Source organism: Brassica oleracea, chromosome C1 (assembly GCF_000695525.1).
Source record: "Brassica oleracea var. oleracea cultivar TO1000 chromosome C1, BOL, whole genome shotgun sequence".
NCBI lineage: Eukaryota > Viridiplantae > Streptophyta > Magnoliopsida > Brassicales > Brassicaceae > Brassica > Brassica oleracea.
Window position 1 is genome coordinate 20,313,144 of NC_027748.1, and position 7,429 is coordinate 20,320,572.

A 7,429-nucleotide genomic window follows, 5' to 3' on the forward strand; every position below is an offset into this window, starting at 1 on the left:
CAACTACCACTCTCTGTCCCTCTCTGATCATTTCATACCTACTGATGGTGGTTGCTATTAAAAACATATAAATTCCGAAATTGATAGGTTCTTTAAAGTAATCAAGACAAGTTGAACATTTTCTTATACAATTTTTCCCACTAGCAAACATATTATACTAAATGTGTTTACACAATTTTATCAGTTGGTCATTTAATTTATTTTTTTGGGTACCAACACATCTATTCACGTTCAGAAGATTGACTTGGTACTTGGTATGGTCTTCTGCTTGAAATGTCGAAAGGTTTTTTCTGCTCATGTATCATCGTTTATAAACTTCATTTATTGTTCAAAACTTTCTTCTTATTGTTTGTAAAATAAGAGAATATGGAGAAATCCCATGGGCTTTCGATGGTTGCACTTATAGTAACATTCGCCATGATTTACTTTGTTCAAGCTCAGCAAGGTATGTAATAATCCACATTTTCATGTTAATGTTAGTATCGTTTTTTTTTTCCTACAAGAAAAACACTTGACACTTTTGGTATTCTCGATCATTACAAAGAAAAAAGGAAACTATTTAAGCCCGGTGGATTGGCATAGTCGTTGAAAACGTTTCTGAGATCATATAGATTGTCGAAGGGGTTTACGCTATGAAAAGAAATATATATATATTTGGCAGTTCAACCATTGTTGGTTGAACAAAAATGGGTTCAAACCATTTTAAAACCAGACTGATCCGATAGCTGGACCAGGTTCACCCATGAACCGGTCACATAATCGGATTAGGTCTCAAAGCTAGAACTGAATAAAAACTATTAAAATCATCAAAATTCATAAACCATTTATATAAACAAAAAATTAGTTTATATTCACAATTTTTTTATATTTGAAATTTATTTATATTTTAATTATGTATTATATTTACTAACCTTACTTAAAAAATTATATAGTATTAGAATATTTTAGTCTAAATTATTGAACCAGTTTTGATCCGGTCGAACCATATTGAACGGTGATCCAAATATTTTCCGGTTCAGCTTCTCATCCGGTTTTAGAAACACTAAACATGTCAATGAAAATTTTATCCATGTCATCTAACTGTTATCGGATGCATTTCTCTTCTCCGTAGCTTTATTTCTTTATGTGGACATCAATTTTATTAGATTAAGGTTTTTTATGGATTTACCCTGTCATTTGATGGTTACAGAAGCCGTGATTTTCTCCTTACCATATTATTTTTTATATGAACGACCGTGTAATATACCAAATGGATGATGTCTATGTACGTAACATGAGCGTACAATTTTTTTTTTTGTTTGGAAAAACATGTGATCTGTTATTATATTGGAATTTCTTCATTAATAATTTAGCTCGTTAATTATTCCATTAACGTAAATTTCAAATGAACATCTATACTTTTTGGCGGCAGCGTATCAACGGTAACTCAGCTCAAATCTAAAAATTTAGGCTAAATCTTTAGAGACCTGACTTCTTGAATCGAAGAATTTAATCAAATTCGATGCAAGGCTCTCGTATTGATGACATAATCGAATCAATGCAAGGCTTTAGAGAAAACTCTAGTTTATTATCTTTCAAAAACTAATCATCAAAGCCAACTTACAAAACTCTTATATAAGTCTTACAGATGGTTTAGAATAACCTAAGTCTCTTAAAAATGGAAAATCTAATAAAAGGAAATAGGAAATCTTTTAAAAGCCGAAAATAGGAAAACAATTGCTTGGCGGTGAAGGTATCATGATGCTGCATCAGGTCCCCCGGGGTGAGAAAGATTCGACCCCGAATCGTGGATGGCGTCCGGAGGAACATAACGCGACAAGTACTTCACGCTAAACACATCAGACGTCGTAATGTCAGCCAGTAATTGCAGACGGTAGGCGTTATCATTGATGCGTTCAAGTACTTGAAGAGGACCAATCTTCTTTGCTTTAAGCTTGTTGTAGGCATGAGCTGGCATCCTGTCTCTCGTGAGAAATACCCATACAAGATCACCGACTTCAAACACAAGACGCCTGCGATGAACATCAGCTGCAGCTTTATATTTCGAAGCTGAATCTTCCAAATTCGTGACCACCTGTCCATGAACCTTAAGTATATCGTCAATTAAGTCATCAGCCCCACCATGAAGGCGTACGCGATCAGGGAGAGTAGCAAGGTCAAGTGGCCCACGCGGGACAACAGCATAGATAACTTGGAACGGGCTAAACCCAGAGCTACGGTTAAGTGCACGATTGTGTGCAAACTCTGCTTGAGGCAGTTTAGAATCCCATGACTTTACAGAATCGCCGACTAAGCAATGAAGTAAGTTTTCCAAAGATCGATTAGTAACTTCAGTTTGACCATCCGTTTGAGGATGATACGCCGAACTCATGTCAAGAGTAGTTCCAAGCATCTTCCACAAAGAACGTCAAAAATGTCCCAAAAAACGAGAGTCACGATCAGAGACTATGGACGTTGGTAATCCATGTAAATGGTCGACTTCCCGAAAGAATAGGGTAGCAACTTGGAGAGCATCAGTAGTCCGCTTACAAGGAATGAATTGAACCATCTTAGAAAAACGATCAACCACCACAAAGATCGAATTGAAACTCTTTTGAGTACGCGGAAGTCCCATCATAAAGTCCATACTAATGTCTGACCATGGCTGTGTTGGTACAGGCAGAGGCAAGTAAAGACCAGCGTTGGTAGCATGACCCTTTGACGATTGGCATGTAACACACCGTTCCACATACCGTTCAACGTCACGGCGTAAAGATGGCCAGAAATAAGAAGTGGAGACGAGGTGTAAAGTTCTATCACGCCCAAGATGACCTTCATTATGTATCTCAGAGATAAGCTTGAGTCTAAGGCTCGAATCCGGAATGCATAAATGTTCCCCACGAAAAAGGAAGCCATCGTGAAGTGTATAATCACGCGAGAGGCCAGACTGAACTTCAGCCATAATTCGACCAAAGAAGATATCCGATGGGTAAAGATCAGCAAACGTTCCCAAGCCTGGAACAGAGACATGAAGAACAGTCAGCAAGTTATGGCGTCGACTCAAGGCATCCGCTACGCGGTTGGAAAGACCTGAAGTATGCTTGATCACAAAAGTAAATTGCTGTAAGTAAGCAACCCATGCAGCATGTCTTGCAGAAACTTTATCCTGGCTGCTAAGATGCTTGAGTTCATCGTGGTATGTAAAAAGAACAAACTCCTTATGAAAAAGGTAATGTCGCCAATGCTTTATAGATTTCACCACTGCATAGAACTCGATGTCATAAGTACTATAACGCATGCGAGCACCACTGATCTTCTCGCTGAAGAAGGCTATAGGACGACCACGCTGACTTAGAACCGCACCAATCCCCGTTTTAGAGGCATCACAATGAAGCTCAAAAACTTGAGAAAAATCTGGAAGAGCAAGAATCGGCGCAGAACTGGGCTTTGTTTTGATTGCCTCAAAGGCCATATCAGCCTCGGCAGTCCAAACAAACTGACCTTCTCGACGAATACAATCAGTTAAGGGCGCCATTAAGCTACTGAACTGTGCAACAAACCGTCGATAAAAAGATGCCAGGCCATGGAAGCTGCGCGTCTCAGTTAGCGGTGACGGAGTTGGCCATGTTTTAATTGCTTCCACTTTGCTGGGATCCACGGCTAGCCTACTTGCAGAGACGATATAACCAAGGAAGTGAACCTGAGAAGAACCGAACTCGCACTTCTTCTTGGTGGCAAACAATTTATCACGACGGAGCACAAGGAGAACCTCGCGCAAGTGGTCCAGATGCTCGGCCAGAGTCATGCTGAAGATTAAAATATCATCAAAATAGACAACCACGAACTTCCCTATAAAAGGGCGCAGAGCTTGATTCATGAATCGTATAAACGTGCTTGGCGCATTTGATAACCCAAAGGTCATCACAAGCCATTCAAAAAGTCCTTCACGAGTTTTAAACGCCGTTTTCCATTCATCTCCTAGACGAATCCTGATTTGGTGATAGCCACTCTTTAGATCGAGTTTTGAGAACACGGACGCAGCTCCAATTTGATCTAATAAATCATCAAGGCGAGGGATTGGGAATCTGTAACGAACTGTTATTTTGTTGATAGCGCGACTGTCAACACACATTCGCCAAGAACCATCCTTCTTAGGTATTAACAATGCGAGAACTGCGCAGGGGCTTAGACTTTCTCGTAAGAAACCCTTGACGACGAGTTCTTCCACTTGTCTTCGGAGTTCTTCGTGTTCATTAGGACTCATGCGATAATGAGCTCTGTTCGGGAGTGCTGCATCTGGAACTAGATCAATGCGATGTTGAATATCACGGAGAGGAGGAAGTCAAGATGGCAAGTCATCGGGAAAGACATCCTGAAATTCGTCAAGTAAAGCTGTAAACGCGCTAGGGACTGATGGAAGTGTCGTTGGTGGCTCTGCTGCTAACAGAATGAACACAAATCCTTCTTCCCGAAGTGTAGCTTCAAACGGTCTGCGTTGCAGAATTAACGCGGGTGAGGATGGTAAGCTCAGTTTCTCTGGTAACGACGGCTGGAGAGTAAAATTGCGGTTTTGAAATCGAAAACTGTAGGTATTGAGGTAGCCATCATGTTGAATGCGACGATCGAATATCCATGGTCGGCCAAGAAGCATATGGCAAGCATCCATGGGCGCAACATCACAGTGAATTTGATCTTTATAAGAATCACCAACCGAGAATGAGATCAACGCACGACGAGTGATCAGTAAATCTGTCTTTTTGTCTAGCCATGCAAGCTTGTAAGGATGAGGGTGAAGTTCTGTAGGCAAGCTAAGTTTGTTCACAACATCCTCAGCCACCACGTTTTCACTACTACCAGAGTCAATAATGAACTTGCAGACCTTTCCTCCAATGGTACACTTAGAATGAAAAAGATTTTTGCGTTGAGGATTCTCATTGACGCTATGAGGAGCAAGACAAACTCGGTGAAGCATTAATGCGGTACCAGTGTCCGCTGTTAGTACTTCAGTATCGTCGACGACGTCGGGAATTTCTTCATCATAAACGACTTCAACATCGTTACATGCTGTGTCGAGAAGAAGACCACGACGGTTCTGGGTAGGGCAGTTCGCCTGTCGATGGCCAATTTCTCCACAAGAAAAGCATCGAAGGGAACTTGGGTGTGTCTGTCGAGTATCAAGTGGTACAATGGACGTCTCTGTTTTAGCAGAGGATGTATCATCACTTGCGACTGGAGCTGTTGGTAACGGAGTGGTACGAACGAGACGAGATGACGTCCAGGACAAGCTACCCGTTTTTGTTTGAGCTTCAATTGTGACTGCTTGTTGATGAGCTTCCGCCAGTGTTAGCGGGTTGAACAAGTTGATTGTATGCTGAATCTGTTGTTGGAGACCGGCAGTGAACCGCGCGACAAGTTGACGTTCACAATTTTGTATGTCGACACGAGTCCGGAGTAAGAAAAATTCCGTAGAATAATCAGCAACAGAACGCGGTCATTGACGAATATTATGTAGACGTTGGAACATAGTCTGATCATAATTATACGGCAGGAATGTTTTCTTCAGCTTTGACTTCAATTTATCCCATGAAACGATTTTTGGCTTGCCGAGACGAGATCGTGTTGCTTTCAGTTGCGTCCACCATGCCGCTGCTCTGTTTCGAAACCGCATGGTTAGAACAGGAACACATCTATCCATTGGGACTCTTTTGAATTCGAGAATTTCTTCAACCGTAACAATCCAATCAAGTATTTCTTCAGCGGAGGAGTTGCCATGGAATTCAGAGATTTCTGTTTTAAATCCTTTTTCCCATTGAAAACCATCATCAGCTCCTAAGGCAGCACCTTGTGCCAGTGCATTGTTATGACGGAGAGGGGCAAAGGGGTTGTCAGCAACAAGGTTCTCCTCCCTGTCGTCTTCTCCATCTGTTTCTTCATCTTGGTCGTTGGCCTGGTTACCAACAGGGGGTGGCGGTGCGTTGCGTTGAACGCCGAGGTTCTGGAGGGCGGCGGTGATGGTGCGCATCTGCGCTTGAAGCTCGGTGATAGCTTCTCGGGTAGCTTCTGCTTCGGTTTGAACAGGGGCGCGACGTGTCCTAGCCATTGTGAATACGGAAGGAGCGTAGCAAAGCTCTGATACCAACTTGGCGCAGCGTATCAACGGTAACTCAGCTCAAATCTAAATATTTAGGTTAAACTTCTTAAATCGAATAATTTAATCAAATTCGATGCAAGGCTCTCGTATTGATGACAGAATCGAATTAATGCAAGGCTTTAGAGAAAACTCTAGTTTATTAACTTCCAAAAACTAATCATCAAAGCCAACTTACAAAACCCTTATATAAGTCTTAGAGACGGTTTAGAATAACCTAAGTCTCTTAAAAATAGAAAATCTAATAAAAGGAAATCATAGATAGAAGAGGAAATCTTTTAAAAGCCGAAAATAGAAAAACAATTGCTTGGCGATGAAGGTATCATGATGCTGCATCACTTTTATAAATAGATTCAACAAACATAATACGTTAAATTCACACAGTTTTAACGGTACATTTTTGCTACTTTAAATACAAGTTGTCTGGAATTTGATTTAACGAATAGGGTTTTACCTTAAACAGGGTTCATCAGCTTGGATTGCGGGTTATTCCCGAATGAACAGTCTCCTTATACCGAGTCTGCAACTGGATTACAGTACTCATCAGATTCAAACTTTATCCAAACTGGAAAAATTTCTAGGATTCAGAGAAGTCTCGAGGAAAATCACTTAAAGCCTCAAAGAACGGTTAGATACTTTCCAGAGGAGATGCGTGTAAGATAGGTTTGAATGTGTATATTATTGATAACGTGATAGCTTATTTATACATGATATACAAGATCTTTGATAAGATCAAATCTATAGATAAGTACTAGCGTATTATCTACGATCATTATCTTCAGTATGGATATACACTAATACGCCCCCTCAAGATGGACGAGTCGTAGACAGTCCAATCTTGACAAATATATCATGAAACCGTGCCCGCGGAAGAGGTTTGGTGAGTGCATCAGCGAGTTGGTCTGTGGTGCTGATGTGTGACACACGAAGAAACTTGCGTTGTACCAGCTCCCGAACAAAGTGATAGTCCAGTGCTAGATGTTTCATTCGTGAGTGGAAGACCGGGTTTGCTGCCAAGTAGGTTGCTCCTATGTTGTCACAAAACAGAGTTGGTGTGGTCTTCAAGGGCACTCGGAGTTCTTGGAGGAGGTGAGTGATCCATAGGACTTCTGCTGCTGCTCCAGTAAGGCTTCTGTACTTGGCTTCTGTGCTGGAGCGAGCAACTCCTTTCATTTTGCGTGAGCTCCAAGAGATAGGTTGCTTGCCAATATAGACGATGTATGCTCCTGTGGACGTGTAGTCATCGTGATCTCAACCTGCCCAGTCTGCGTCTGAGTAGGCATGGAGTGTGAGTGGCGTGTT

The 7,429-nt window shown here is 41.4% G+C and overlaps 1 pseudogene; it reads left to right on the forward strand.

Annotated features, from left to right (window-relative positions):
- Nucleotides 1-366: 366 nt before the first annotated feature.
- LOC106310298 overlaps nt 367-7,429 on the forward strand; it is a 15,949-nt pseudogene continuing 8,886 nt past the window's right edge.